Source organism: Anomaloglossus baeobatrachus, unplaced genomic scaffold (genome assembly GCF_048569485.1).
Source record: "Anomaloglossus baeobatrachus isolate aAnoBae1 unplaced genomic scaffold, aAnoBae1.hap1 Scaffold_201, whole genome shotgun sequence".
NCBI classification, from domain to species: domain Eukaryota; kingdom Metazoa; phylum Chordata; class Amphibia; order Anura; family Aromobatidae; genus Anomaloglossus; species Anomaloglossus baeobatrachus.
This window is the reverse complement of record NW_027441971.1, coordinates 140,392-155,337: the sequence shown is the minus strand read 5'-3', so window position 1 is coordinate 155,337 and position 14,946 is coordinate 140,392. Positions and strand designations below refer to the sequence as shown.

The window sequence follows — 14,946 nt, the reverse complement described above, 5'->3', positions numbered from 1 at the left end:
TGCCCCTTGCAGTCTTTCCAATTCATGATACAAAAAGACGGACAGGACAGGTCGCCTGACTTTCCGTCACTGCCACCCTTTGACATCCTTACCTGTAGAAAGCCCTTTCATCATCCCCAAACCCTAATCTTTTCCCTTCACTTCCCAGCCCCCAAACCCTGCCCTCTGAACCCTTCTCACCCCCCGCATTCCTTGTCCTGTCATCCCCCTACCACCCGGGAAAAAAACGGCTTGACCCCTCCTTCCACTAGCCCACCTCCCACCCAAAGAGAAACTTCTGCTGCGCAGCTAGCTTTCTAGGCAGCAGCGCTATTGTGAGGTCAGCGGGGGGCATTGTGACAAGCCGCCAGTGTTCCGTCTCTTCATGCTGTGCACTGTTCAAACGGAAAATACATCAACAGGCAGACTACAGAAAAGCGTACTAACAAAGGTTAGAGGGGGGCTTTCTCAGAGGGCTTTTTACAGTTTGTCTATTCCCAATTAGCCGGTTTAGTATACTTAATGAAAGTACTAATTCTTTCATAGGTCGCCCATTCTTAGTATTTGACGTTCCTTATATTGCGGTATCAGGCTACGCAGCAGGTTGCAACACACCTGTGGTCACTGCAGCAGCTGACTCCACTTTGTCCAAAAGGGATCTATTCCATTCAATTGCACATGATCTAGATTAGACTGAGAACAAGATACTGCACGGGACATAGCAGAGTTGGTGCAGTTGAGTGGTGATGAGTTTGCTATTTGGATGAATAAAGCAAGTAAAAAGTGAAAAGTGAATGGGCCAAATTGAGGTGCATATCAAGTTGCTTGCTTTCTTTCAATTCGTTAATCGGGCTAATATGAATCAGGTGAATTGAGTTCTGCTTTTGGAAACTGGGTTAAGAAGGGGTGCACCGCTCCTGGAGGTACTGCAATACCAGGTCAATGCGTGGAGTGGACAGAGCAAGCTCTTTTTCCATCTCCCTGTTCTAAAAATCCATTTAATATATGGTCCCCAGATAGGGGACGTATCAGATATTAAACTGATAAGAACAGATGAGATTTCATACGCAAATTTCAGAAAACGGTCATCGGCCACCACACAAAAGCGCAGTGCCGCAGGTGATCGCCTCCCGAGCCCAGGAACCACCAGCCATAAGGGGACGTAAGCACCAAAAGGCGCAACAATCCCCGAGGCCGGCGGTTGTGCAAGCCCGGGCCCCTCCCAGCCAAGACCAAGGCAAACCCAATGAAGGGACTACACTTGATCTTAGCCAAAAGGCCGAGAAGCGATAACCAGAATTGGTTTGGGCCTCGAGTGGCACCCTGGCCTATGCCGGACACATGTTAGGGAGAGAGAGTGAGAGGGAGACAAACCCACGCCTACAGAAGACATTTTGTCACCCAAGCCAACCCTTGAAAAGGCTGCTTTGCACAGCAAAAACACGAAGAATGGTGCGTTTTGCAGCCGCCGCCCACTGCAATGAATCTGAATAACTCCTCCTTTTGGGCACAAGCACCTCCCCTGCCCCTTGCAGTCTTTCCAATTCATGATACAAAAAGACGGACAGGACAGGTCGCCTGACTTTCCGTCACTGCCACCCTTTGACATCCTTACCTGTAGAAAGCCCTTTCATCATCCCCAAACCCTAATCTTTTCCCTTCACTTCCCAGCCCCCAAACCCTGCCCTCTGAACCCTTCTCACCCCCCGCATTCCTTGTCCTGTCATCCCCCTACCACCCGGGAAAAAAACGGCTTGACCCCTCCTTCCACTAGCCCACCTCCCACCCAAAGAGAAACTTCTGCTGCGCAGCTAGCTTTCTAGGCAGCAGCGCTATTGTGAGGTCAGCGGGGGGCATTGTGACAAGCCGCCAGTGTTCCGTCTCTTCATGCTGTGCACTGTTCAAACGGAAAATACATCAACAGGCAGACTACAGAAAAGCGTACTAACAAAGGTTAGAGGGGGGCTTTCTCAGAGGGCTTTTTACAGTTTGTCTATTCCCAATTAGCCGGTTTAGTATACTTAATGAAAGTACTAATTCTTTCATAGGTCGCCCATTCTTAGTATTTGACGTTCCTTATATTGCGGTATCAGGCTACGCAGCAGGTTGCAACACACCTGTGGTCACTGCAGCAGCTGACTCCACTTTGTCCAAAAGGGATCTATTCCATTCAATTGCACATGATCTAGATTAGACTGAGAACAAGATACTGCACGGGACATAGCAGAGTTGGTGAAGTTGAGTGGTGATGAGTTTGCTATTTGGATGAATAAAGCAAGTAAAAAGTGAAAAGTGAATGGGCCAAATTGAGGTGCATATGAAGTTGCTTGCTTTCTTTCAATTCGTTAATCGGGCTAATATGAATCAGGTGAATTGAGTTCTGCTTTTGGAAACTGGGTTAAGAAGGGGTGCACCGCTCCTGGAGGTACTGCAATACCAGGTCAATGCGTGGAGTGGACAGAGCAAGCTCTTTTTCCATCTCCCTGTTCTAAAAATCCATTTAATATATGGTCCCCAGATAGGGGACGTATCAGATATTAAACTGATAAGAACAGATGAGATTTCATCCGCAATTTTCAGAATCAAGGTAGCCCCAAAGGCCAGCAGGCCACCACACAAAAGCGCAGTGCCTGGGTGATCGCCTCCCGAGCCTAGGAACCACCAGCCAAAAGGGGACGTAAGCACCAAAAGGCGCAACAATCCCCGAGGCCGGCGGTTGTGCAAGCCCGGGCCCCTCCCAGCCAAGACCAAGGCAAACCCAATGAAGGGACTACACTTGATCTTAGCCAAAAGGCCGAGAAGCGATAACCAGAATTGGTTTGGGCCTCGAGTGGCACCCTGGCCTATGCCGGACACATGTTAGGGAGAGAGAGTGAGAGGGAGACAAACCCACGCCTACAGAAGACATTTTGTCACCCAAGCCAACCCTTGAAAAGGCTGCTTTGCACAGCAAAAACACGAAGAATGGTGCGTTTTGCAGCCGCCGCCCACTGCAATGAATCTGAATAACTCCTCCTTTTGGGCACAAGCACCTCCCCTGCCCCTTGCAGTCTTTCCAATTCATGATACAAAAAGACGGACAGGACAGGTCGCCTGACTTTCCGTCACTGCCACCCTTTGACATCCTTACCTGTAGAAAGCCCTTTCATCATCCCCAAACCCTAATCTTTTCCCTTCACTTCCCAGCCCCCAAACCCTGCCCTCTGAACCCTTCTCACCCCCCGCATTCCTTGTCCTGTCATCCCCCTACCACCCGGGAAAAAAACGGCTTGACCCCTCCTTCCACTAGCCCACCTCCCACCCAAAGAGAAACTTCTGCTGCGCAGCTAGCTTTCTAGGCAGCAGCGCTATTGTGAGGTCAGCGGGGGGCATTGTGACAAGCCGCCAGTGTTCCGTCTCTTCATGCTGTGCACTGTTCAAACGGAAAATACATCAACAGGCAGACTACAGAAAAGCGTACTAACAAAGGTTAGAGGGGGGCTTTCTCAGAGGGCTTTTTACAGTTTGTCTATTCCCAATTAGCCGGTTTAGTATACTTAATGAAAGTACTAATTCTTTCATAGGTCGCCCATTCTTAGTATTTGACGTTCCTTATATTGCGGTATCAGGCTACGCAGCAGGTTGCAACACACCTGTGGTCACTGCAGCAGCTGACTCCACTTTGTCCAAAAGGGATCTATTCCATTCAATTGCACATGATCTAGATTAGACTGAGAACAAGATACTGCACGGGACATAGCAGAGTTGGTGAAGTTGAGTGGTGATGAGTTTGCTATTTGGATGAATAAAGCAAGTAAAAAGTGAAAAGTGAATGGGCCAAATTGAGGTGCATATGAAGTTGCTTGCTTTCTTTCAATTCGTTAATCGGGCTAATATGAATCAGGTGAATTGAGTTCTGCTTTTGGAAACTGGGTTAAGAAGGGGTGCACCGCTCCTGGAGGTACTGCAATACCAGGTCAATGCGTGGAGTGGACAGAGCAAGCTCTTTTTCCATCTCCCTGTTCTAAAAATCCATTTAATATATGGTCCCCAGATAGGGGACGTATCAGATATTAAACTGATAAGAACAGATGAGATTTCATCCGCAATTTTCAGAATCAAGGTAGCCCCGAAGGCCAGCAGGCCACCACACAAAAGCGCAGTGCCTGGGTGATCGCCTCCCGAGCCCAGGAACCACCAGCCAAAAGGGGACGTAAGCACCAAAAGGCGCAACAATCCCCGAGGCCGGCGGTTGTGCAAGCCCGGGCCCCTCCCAGCCAAGACCAAGGCAAACCCAATGAAGGGACTACACTTGATCTTAGCCAAAAGGCCGAGAAGCGATAACCAGAATTGGTTTGGGCCTCGAGTGGCACCCTGGCCTATGCCGGACACATGTTAGGGAGAGAGAGTGAGAGGGAGACAAACCCACGCCTACAGAAGACATTTTGTCACCCAAGCCAACCCTTGAAAAGGCTGCTTTGCACAGCAAAAACACGAAGAATGGTGCGTTTTGCAGCCGCCGCCCACTGCAATGAATCTGAATAACTCCTCCTTTTGGGCACAAGCACCTCCCCTGCCCCTTGCAGTCTTTCCAATTCATGATACAAAAAGACGGACAGGACAGGTCGCCTGACTTTCCGTCACTGCCACCCTTTGACATCCTTACCTGTAGAAAGCCCTTTCATCATCCCCAAACCCTAATTTTTTCCCTTCACTTCCCAGCCCCCAAACCCTGCCCTCTGAACCCTTCTCACCCCCCGCATTCCTTGTCCTGTCATCCCCCTACCACCCGGGAAAAAAACGGCTTGACCCCTCCTTCCACTAGCCCACCTCCCACCCAAAGAGAAACTTCTGCTGCGCAGCTAGCTTTCTAGGCAGCAGCGCTATTGTGAGGTCAGCGGGGGGCATTGTGACAAGCCGCCAGTGTTCCGTCTCTTCATGCTGTGCACTGTTCAAACGGAAAATACATCAACAGGCAGACTACAGAAAAGCGTACTAACAAAGGTTAGAGGGGGGCTTTCTCAGAGGGCTTTTTACAGTTTGTCTATTCCCAATTAGCCGGTTTAGTATACTTAATGAAAGTACTAATTCTTTCATAGGTCGCCCATTCTTAGTATTTGACGTTCCTTATATTGCGGTATCAGGCTACGCAGCAGGTTGCAACACACCTGTGGTCACTGCAGCAGCTGACTCCACTTTGTCCAAAAGGGATCTATTCCATTCAATTGCACATGATCTAGATTAGACTGAGAACAAGATACTGCACGGGACATAGCAGAGTTGGTGAAGTTGAGTGGTGATGAGTTTGCTATTTGGATGAATAAAGCAAGTAAAAAGTGAAAAGTGAATGGGTCAAATTGAGGTGCATATGAAGTTGCTTGCTTTCTTTCAATTCGTTAATCGGGCTAATATGAATCAGGTGAATTGAGTTCTGCTTTTGGAAACTGGGTTAAGAAGGGGTGCACCGCTCCTGGAGGTACTGCAATACCAGGTCAATGCGTGGAGTGGACAGAGCAAGCTCTTTTTCCATCTCCCTGTTCTAAAAATCCATTTAATATATGGTCCCCAGATAGGGGACGTATCAGATATTAAACTGATAAGAACAGATTTTTTTTTTTTTTTTAGATTTCATCCGCAAATTTCAGAAAACGGTCATCGGCCACCACACAAAAGCGCAGTGCCGCAGGTGATCGCCTCCCGAGCCCAGGAACCACCAGCCATAAGGGGACGTAAGCACCAAAAGGCGCAACAATCCCCGAGGCCGGCGGTTGTGCAAGCCCGGGCCCCTCCCAGCCAAGACCAAGGCAAACCCAATGAAGGGACTACACTTGATCTTAGCCAAAAGGCCGAGAAGCGATAACCAGAATTGGTTTGGGCCTCGAGTGGCACCCTGGCCTATGCCGGACACATGTTAGGGAGAGAGAGTGAGAGGGAGACAAACCCACGCCTACAGAAGACATTTTGTCACCCAAGCCAACCCTTGAAAAGGCTGCTTTGCACAGCAAAAACACGAAGAATGGTGCGTTTTGCAGCCGCCGCCCACTGCAATGAATCTGAATAACTCCTCCTTTTGGGCACAAGCACCTCCCCTGCCCCTTGCAGTCTTTCCAATTCATGATACAAAAAGACGGACAGGACAGGTCGCCTGACTTTCCGTCACTGCCACCCTTTGACATCTTTACCTGTAGAAAGCCCTTTCATCATCCCCAAACCCTAATCTTTTCCCTTCACTTCCCAGCCCCCAAACCCTGCCCTCTGAACCCTTCTCACCCCCCGCATTCCTTGTCCTGTCATCCCCCTACCACCCGGGAAAAAAACGGCTTGACCCCTCCTTCCACTAGCCCACCTCCCACCCAAAGAGAAACTTCTGCTGCGCAGCTAGCTTTCTAGGCAGCAGCGCTATTGTGAGGTCAGCGGGGGGCATTGTGACAAGCCGCCAGTGTTCCGTCTCTTCATGCTGTGCACTGTTCAAACGGAAAATACATCAACAGGCAGACTACAGAAAAGCGTACTAACAAAGGTTAGAGGGGGGCTTTCTCAGAGGGCTTTTTACAGTTTGTCTATTCCCAATTAGCCGGTTTAGTATACTTAATGAAAGTACTAATTCTTTCATAGGTCGCCCATTCTTAGTATTTGACGTTCCTTATATTGCGGTATCAGGCTACGCAGCAGGTTGCAACACACCTGTGGTCACTGCAGCAGCTGACTCCACTTTGTCCAAAAGGGATCTATTCCATTCAATTGCACATGATCTAGATTAGACTGAGAACAAGATACTGCACGGGACATAGCAGAGTTGGTGAAGTTGAGTGGTGATGAGTTTGCTATTTGGATGAATAAAGCAAGTAAAAAGTGAAAAGTGAATGGGCCAAATTGAGGTGCATATGAAGTTGCTTGCTTTCTTTCAATTCGTTAATCGGGCTAATATGAATCAGGTGAATTGAGTTCTGCTTTTGGAAACTGGGTTAAGAAGGGGTGCACCGCTCCTGGAGGTACTGCAATACCAGGTCAATGCGTGGAGTGGACAGAGCAAGCTCTTTTTCCATCTCCCTGTTCTAAAAATCCATTTAATATATGGTCCCCAGATAGGGGACGTATCAGATATTAAACTGATAAGAACAGATGAGATTTCATCCGCAATTTTCAGAATCAAGGTAGCCCCGAAGGCCAGCAGGCCACCACACAAAAGCGCAGTGCCTGGGTGATCGCCTCCCGAGCCTAGGAACCACCAGCCAAAAGGGGACGTAAGCACCAAAAGGCGCAACAATCCCCGAGGCCGGCGGTTGTGCAAGCCCGGGCCCCTCCCAGCCAAGACCAAGGCAAACCCAATGAAGGGACTACACTTGATCTTAGCCAAAAGGCCGAGAAGCGATAACCAGAATTGGTTTGGGCCTCGAGTGGCACCCTGGCCTATGCCGGACACATGTTAGGGAGAGAGAGTGAGAGGGAGACAAACCCACGCCTACAGAAGACATTTTGTCACCCAAGCCAACCCTTGAAAAGGCTGCTTTGCACAGCAAAAACACGAAGAATGGTGCGTTTTGCAGCCGCCGCCCACTGCAATGAATCTGAATAACTCCTCCTTTTGGGCACAAGCACCTCCCCTGCCCCTTGCAGTCTTTCCAATTCATGATACAAAAAGACGGACAGGACAGGTCGCCTGACTTTCCGTCACTGCCACCCTTTGACATCCTTACCTGTAGAAAGCCCTTTCATCATCCCCAAACCCTAATTTTTTCCCTTCACTTCCCAGCCCCCAAACCCTGCCCTCTGAACCCTTCTCACCCCCCGCATTCCTTGTCCTGTCATCCCCCTACCACCCGGGAAAAAAACGGCTTGACCCCTCCTTCCACTAGCCCACCTCCCACCCAAAGAGAAACTTCTGCTGCGCAGCTAGCTTTCTAGGCAGCAGCGCTATTGTGAGGTCAGCGGGGGGCATTGTGACAAGCCGCCAGTGTTCCGTCTCTTCATGCTGTGCACTGTTCAAACGGAAAATACATCAACAGGCAGACTACAGAAAAGCGTACTAACAAAGGTTAGAGGGGGGCTTTCTCAGAGGGCTTTTTACAGTTTGTCTATTCCCAATTAGCCGGTTTAGTATACTTAATGAAAGTACTAATTCTTTCATAGGTCGCCCATTCTTAGTATTTGACGTTCCTTATATTGCGGTATCAGGCTACGCAGCAGGTTGCAACACACCTGTGGTCACTGCAGCAGCTGACTCCACTTTGTCCAAAAGGGATCTATTCCATTCAATTGCACATGATCTAGATTAGACTGAGAACAAGATACTGCACGGGACATAGCAGAGTTGGTGAAGTTGAGTGGTGATGAGTTTGCTATTTGGATGAATAAAGCAAGTAAAAAGTGAAAAGTGAATGGGTCAAATTGAGGTGCATATGAAGTTGCTTGCTTTCTTTCAATTCGTTAATCGGGCTAATATGAATCAGGTGAATTGAGTTCTGCTTTTGGAAACTGGGTTAAGAAGGGGTGCACCGCTCCTGGAGGTACTGCAATACCAGGTCAATGCGTGGAGTGGACAGAGCAAGCTCTTTTTCCATCTCCCTGTTCTAAAAATCCATTTAATATATGGTCCCCAGATAGGGGACGTATCAGATATTAAACTGATAAGAACAGATTTTTTTTTTTTTTTTAGATTTCATCCGCAAATTTCAGAAAACGGTCATCGGCCACCACACAAAAGCGCAGTGCCGCAGGTGATCGCCTCCTGAGCCCAGGAACCACCAGCCATAAGGGGACGTAAGCACCAAAAGGCGCAACAATCCCCGAGGCCGGCGGTTGTGCAAGCCCGGGCCCCTCCCAGCCAAGACCAAGGAAAACCCAATGAAGGGACTACACTTGATCTTAGCCAAAAGGCCGAGAAGCGATAACCAGAATTGGTTTGGGCCTCGAGTGGCACCCTGGCCTATGCCGGACACATGTTAGGGAGAGAGAGTGAGAGGGAGACAAACCCACGCCTACAGAAGACATTTTGTCACCCAAGCCAACCCTTGAAAAGGCTGCTTTGCACAGCAAAAACACGAAGAATGGTGCGTTTTGCAGCCGCCGCCCACTGCAATGAATCTGAATAACTCCTCCTTTTGGGCACAAGCACCTCCCCTGCCCCTTGCAGTCTTTCCAATTCATGATACAAAAAGACGGACAGGACAGGTCGCCTGACTTTCCGTCACTGCCACCCTTTGACATCCTTACCTGTAGAAAGCCCTTTCATCATCCCCAAACCCTAATTTTTTCCCTTCACTTCCCAGCCCCCAAACCCTGCCCTCTGAACCCTTCTCACCCCCCGCATTCCTTGTCCTGTCATCCCCCTACCACCCGGGAAAAAAACGGCTTGACCCCTCCTTCCACTAGCCCACCTCCCACCCAAAGAGAAACTTCTGCTGCGCAGCTAGCTTTCTAGGCAGCAGCGCTATTGTGAGGTCAGCGGGGGGCATTGTGACAAGCCGCCAGTGTTCCGTCTCTTCATGCTGTGCACTGTTCAAACGGAAAATACATCAACAGGCAGACTACAGAAAAGCGTACTAACAAAGGTTAGAGGGGGGCTTTCTCAGAGGGCTTTTTACAGTTTGTCTATTCCCAATTAGCCGGTTTAGTATACTTAATGAAAGTACTAATTCTTTCATAGGTCGCCCATTCTTAGTATTTGACGTTCCTTATATTGCGGTATCAGGCTACGCAGCAGGTTGCAACACACCTGTGGTCACTGCAGCAGCTGACTCCACTTTGTCCAAAAGGGATCTATTCCATTCAATTGCACATGATCTAGATTAGACTGAGAACAAGATACTGCACGGGACATAGCAGAGTTGGTGAAGTTGAGTGGTGATGAGTTTGCTATTTGGATGAATAAAGCAAGTAAAAAGTGAAAAGTGAATGGGCCAAATTGAGGTGCATATGAAGTTGCTTGCTTTCTTTCAATTCGTTAATCGGGCTAATATGAATCAGGTGAATTGAGTTCTGCTTTTGGAAACTGGGTTAAGAAGGGGTGCACCGCTCCTGGAGGTACTGCAATACCAGGTCAATGCGTGGAGTGGACAGAGCAAGCTCTTTTTCCATCTCCCTGTTCTAAAAATCCATTTAATATATGGTCCCCAGATAGGGGACGTATCAGATATTAAACTGATAAGAACAGATGAGATTTCATCCGCAATTTTCAGAATCAAGGTAGCCCCGAAGGCCAGCAGGCCACCACACAAAAGCGCAGTGCCTGGGTGATCGCCTCCCGAGCCTAGGAACCACCAGCCAAAAGGGGACGTAAGCACCAAAAGGCGCAACAATCCCCGAGGCCGGCGGTTGTGCAAGCCCGGGCCCCTCCCAGCCAAGACCAAGGCAAACCCAATGAAGGGACTACACTTGATCTTAGCCAAAAGGCCGAGAAGCGATAACCAGAATTGGTTTGGGCCTCGAGTGGCACCCTGGCCTATGCCGGACACATGTTAGGGAGAGAGAGTGAGAGGGAGACAAACCCACGCCTACAGAAGACATTTTGTCACCCAAGCCAACCCTTGAAAAGGCTGCTTTGCACAGCAAAAACACGAAGAATGGTGCGTTTTGCAGCCGCCGCCCACTGCAATGAATCTGAATAACTCCTCCTTTTGGGCACAAGCACCTCCCCTGCCCCTTGCAGTCTTTCCAATTCATGATACAAAAAGACGGACAGGACAGGTCGCCTGACTTTCCGTCACTGCCACCCTTTGACATCCTTACCTGTAGAAAGCCCTTTCATCATCCCCAAACCCTAATTTTTTCCCTTCACTTCCCAGCCCCCAAACCCTGCCCTCTGAACCCTTCTCACCCCCCGCATTCCTTGTCCTGTCATCCCCCTACCACCCGGGAAAAAAACGGCTTGACCCCTCCTTCCACTAGCCCACCTCCCACCCAAAGAGAAACTTCTGCTGCGCAGCTAGCTTTCTAGGCAGCAGCGCTATTGTGAGGTCAGCGGGGGGCATTGTGACAAGCCGCCAGTGTTCCGTCTCTTCATGCTGTGCACTGTTCAAACGGAAAATACATCAACAGGCAGACTACAGAAAAGCGTACTAACAAAGGTTAGAGGGGGGCTTTCTCAGAGGGCTTTTTACAGTTTGTCTATTCCCAATTAGCCGGTTTAGTATACTTAATGAAAGTACTAATTCTTTCATAGGTTGCCCATTCTTAGTATTTGACGTTCCTTATATTGCGGTATCAGGCTACGCAGCAGGTTGCAACACACCTGTGGTCACTGCAGCAGCTGACTCCACTTTGTCCAAAAGGGATCTATTCCATTCAATTGCACATGATCTAGATTAGACTGAGAACAAGATACTGCACGGGACATAGCAGAGTTGGTGAAGTTGAGTGGTGATGAGTTTGCTATTTGGATGAATAAAGCAAGTAAAAAGTGAAAAGTGAATGGGTCAAATTGAGGTGCATATGAAGTTGCTTGCTTTCTTTCAATTCGTTAATCGGGCTAATATGAATCAGGTGAATTGAGTTCTGCTTTTGGAAACTGGGTTAAGAAGGGGTGCACCGCTCCTGGAGGTACTGCAATACCAGGTCAATGCGTGGAGTGGACAGAGCAAGCTCTTTTTCCATCTCCCTGTTCTAAAAATCCATTTAATATATGGTCCCCAGATAGGGGACGTATCAGATATTAAACTGATAAGAACAGATGAGATTTCATCCGCAAATTTCAGAAACGGTCATCGGCCACCACACAAAAGCGCAGTGCCGCAGGTGATCGCCTCCCGAGCCCAGGAACCACCAGCCAAAAGGGGACGTAAGCACCAAAAGGCGCAACAATCCCCAAGGCCGGCGGTTGTGCAAGCCCGGGCCCCTCCCAGCCAAGACCAAGGCAAACCCAATGAAGGGACTACACTTGATCTTAGCCAAAAGGCCGAGAAGCGATAACCAGAATTGGTTTGGGCCTCGAGTGGCACCCTGGCCTATGCCGGACACATGTTAGGGAGAGAGAGTGAGAGGGAGACAAACCCACGCCTACAGAAGACATTTTGTCACCCAAGCCAACCCTTGAAAAGGCTGCTTTGCACAGCAAAAACACGAAGAATGGTGCGTTTTGCAGCCGCCGCCCACTGCAATGAATCTGAATAACTCCTCCTTTTGGGCACAAGCACCTCCCCTGCCCCTTGCAGTCTTTCCAATTCATGATACAAAAAGACGGACAGGACAGGTCGCCTGACTTTCCGTCACTGCCACCCTTTGACATCCTTACCTGTAGAAAGCCCTTTCATCATCCCCAAACCCTAATCTTTTCCCTTCACTTCCCAGCCCCCAAACCCTGCCCTCTGAACCCTTCTCACCCCCCGCATTCCTTGTCCTGTCATCCCCCTACCACCCGGGAAAAAAACGGCTTGACCCCTCCTTCCACTAGCCCACCTCCCACCCAAAGAGAAACTTCTGCTGCGCAGCTAGCTTTCTAGGCAGCAGCGCTATTGTGAGGTCAGCGGGGGGCATTGTGACAAGCCGCCAGTGTTCCGTCTCTTCATGCTGTGCACTGTTCAAACGGAAAATACATCAACAGGCAGACTACAGAAAAGCGTACTAACAAAGGTTAGAGGGGGGCTTTCTCAGAGGGCTTTTTACAGTTTGTCTATTCCCAATTAGCCGGTTTAGTATACTTAATGAAAGTACTAATTCTTTCATAGGTCGCCCATTCTTAGTATTTGACGTTCCTTATATTGCGGTATCAGGCTACGCAGCAGGTTGCAACACACCTGTGGTCACTGCAGCAGCTGACTCCACTTTGTCCAAAAGGGATCTATTCCATTCAATTGCACATGATCTAGATTAGACTGAGAACAAGATACTGCACGGGACATAGCAGAGTTGGTGAAGTTGAGTGGTGATGAGTTTGCTATTTGGATGAATAAAGCAAGTAAAAAGTGAAAAGTGAATGGGCCAAATTGAGGTGCATATGAAGTTGCTTGCTTTCTTTCAATTCGTTAATCGGGCTAATATGAATCAGGTGAATTGAGTTCTGCTTTTGGAAACTGGGTTAAGAAGGGGTGCACAGCTCCTGGAGGTACTGCAATACCAGGTCAATGTGTGGAGTGGACAGAGCAAGCTCTTTTTCCATCTCCCTGTTCTAAAAATCCATTTAATATATGGTCCCCAGATAAGGGACGTATCAGATATTAAACTGATAAGAACAGATGAGATTTCATCCGCAAATTTCAGAAAACGGTCATCGGCCACCACACAAAAGCACAGTGCCGCAGGTGATCGCCTCCCGAGCCCAGGAACCACCAGCCATAAGGGGACGTAAGCACCAAAAGGCGCAACAATCCCCGAGGCCGGCGGTTGTGCAAGCCCGGGCCCCTCCCAGCCAAGACCAAGGCAAACCCAATGAAGGGACTACACTTGATCTTAGCCAAAAGGCCGAGAAGCGATAACCAGAATTGGTTTGGGCCTCGAGTGGCACCCTGGCCTATGCCGGACACATGTTAGGGAGAGAGAGTGAGAGGGAGACAAACCCACGCCTACAGAAGACATTTTGTCACCCAAGCCAACCCTTGAAAAGGCTGCTTTGCACAGCAAAAACACGAAGAATGGTGCGTTTTGCAGCCGCCGCCCACTGCAATGAATCTGAATAACTCCTCCTTTTGGGCACAAGCACCTCCCCTGCCCCTTGCAGTCTTTCCAATTCATGATACAAAAAGACGGACAGGACAGGTCGCCTGACTTTCCGTCACTGCCACCCTTTGACATCCTTACCTGTAGAAAGCCCTTTCATCATCCCCAAACCCTAATCTTTTCCCTTCACTTCCCAGCCCCCAAACCCTGCCCTCTGAACCCTTCTCACCCCCCGCATTCCTTGTCCTGTCATCCCCCTACCACCCGGGAAAAAAACGGCTTGACCCCTCCTTCCACTAGCCCACCTCCCACCCAAAGAGAAACTTCTGCTGCGCAGCTAGCTTTCTAGGCAGCAGCGCTATTGTGAGGTCAGCGGGGGGCATTGTGACAAGCCGCCAGTGTTCCGTCTCTTCATGCTGTGCACTGTTCAAACGGAAAATACATCAACAGGCAGACTACAGAAAAGCGTACTAACAAAGGTTAGAGGGGGGCTTTCTCAGAGGGCTTTTTACAGTTTGTCTATTCCCAATTAGCCGGTTTAGTATACTTAATGAAAGTACTAATTCTTTCATAGGTCGCCCATTCTTAGTATTTGACGTTCCTTATATTGCGGTATCAGGCTACGCAGCAGGTTGCAACACACCTGTGGTCACTGCAGCAGCTGACTCCACTTTGTCCAAAAGGGATCTATTCCATTCAATTGCACATGATCTAGATTAGACTGAGAACAAGATACTGCACGGGACATAGCAGAGTTGGTGAAGTTGAGTGGTGATGAGTTTGCTATTTGGATGAATAAAGCAAGTAAAAAGTGAAAAGTGAATGGGCCAAATTGAGGTGCATATGAAGTTGCTTGCTTTCTTTCAATTCGTTAATCGGGCTAATATGAATCAGGTGAATTGAGTTCTGCTTTTGGAAACTGGGTTAAGAAGGGGTGCACCGCTCCTGGAGGTACTGCAATACCAGGTCAATGCGTGGAGTGGACAGAGCAAGCTCTTTTTCCATCTCCCTGTTCTAAAAATCCATTTAATATATGGTCCCCAGATAGGGGACGTATCAGATATTAAACTGATAAGAACAGATCACGTTTCAAACAAGCTTTATTAAACTCACGCATTACAAACAAAAAGTCACACTTTAGATACAAAACACAGTTACTTGTGCACATGAAACGCATCATAAAACCCAAATCAGGTATTTACAGGTACAGTAAAATATCACATAAAATCACATAAACATACATAAAACCAGCATTTTACTTAAAACATGAGATAAAATACATTAAAAGCAATACAGTAAAAGACATAGAATCACAAATAAAATATGATTATAAATACATAAAAGTGTTCCATATCTGGAGACACCATGCCTTTTTTGCTTCCAATGTTCCCTGTTTTT

The 14,946-nt window shown here is 48.5% G+C and overlaps 9 non-coding genes and 1 pseudogene across 9 annotated transcripts; all 10 read right to left on the bottom strand.

The window, feature by feature from the left end:
* Positions 1-880: 880 nt before the first annotated feature.
* LOC142260924 (U2 spliceosomal RNA) lies at positions 881-1,065 on the bottom strand. The gene has a single exon (XR_012728770.1). It is a non-coding gene; the product is annotated as a U2 spliceosomal RNA (small nuclear RNA).
* A 1,317-nt stretch (positions 1,066-2,382) lies between these two features.
* On the bottom strand, positions 2,383-2,566 carry LOC142260921 (U2 spliceosomal RNA). The gene has a single exon (XR_012728768.1). It is a non-coding gene; the product is annotated as a U2 spliceosomal RNA (small nuclear RNA).
* Positions 2,567-3,897: 1,331 nt separating this feature from the next.
* On the bottom strand, positions 3,898-4,081 carry LOC142260912 (U2 spliceosomal RNA). Its single transcript, XR_012728760.1, has one exon. It is a non-coding gene; the product is annotated as a U2 spliceosomal RNA (small nuclear RNA).
* Positions 4,082-5,412: 1,331 nt separating this feature from the next.
* Positions 5,413-5,600, bottom strand: LOC142260932 (U2 spliceosomal RNA). Its single transcript, XR_012728776.1, has one exon. It is a non-coding gene; the product is annotated as a U2 spliceosomal RNA (small nuclear RNA).
* A 1,328-nt stretch (positions 5,601-6,928) lies between these two features.
* On the bottom strand, positions 6,929-7,112 carry LOC142260911 (U2 spliceosomal RNA). Its single transcript, XR_012728759.1, has one exon. It is a non-coding gene; the product is annotated as a U2 spliceosomal RNA (small nuclear RNA).
* Positions 7,113-8,443: 1,331 nt separating this feature from the next.
* Positions 8,444-8,631, bottom strand: LOC142260931 (U2 spliceosomal RNA). The gene has a single exon (XR_012728775.1). It is a non-coding gene; the product is annotated as a U2 spliceosomal RNA (small nuclear RNA).
* Positions 8,632-9,959: 1,328 nt separating this feature from the next.
* Positions 9,960-10,143, bottom strand: LOC142260910 (U2 spliceosomal RNA). The gene has a single exon (XR_012728758.1). It is a non-coding gene; the product is annotated as a U2 spliceosomal RNA (small nuclear RNA).
* A 1,331-nt stretch (positions 10,144-11,474) lies between these two features.
* Positions 11,475-11,658, bottom strand: LOC142260885 (U2 spliceosomal RNA). The gene has a single exon (XR_012728737.1). It is a non-coding gene; the product is annotated as a U2 spliceosomal RNA (small nuclear RNA).
* A 1,317-nt stretch (positions 11,659-12,975) lies between these two features.
* LOC142260970 (U2 spliceosomal RNA) lies at positions 12,976-13,160 on the bottom strand. Its single transcript, XR_012728803.1, has one exon. It is a non-coding gene; the product is annotated as a U2 spliceosomal RNA (small nuclear RNA).
* A 1,317-nt stretch (positions 13,161-14,477) lies between these two features.
* LOC142260952 (U2 spliceosomal RNA) lies at positions 14,478-14,650 on the bottom strand (annotated as a pseudogene).
* Positions 14,651-14,946: the final 296 nt, after the last annotated feature.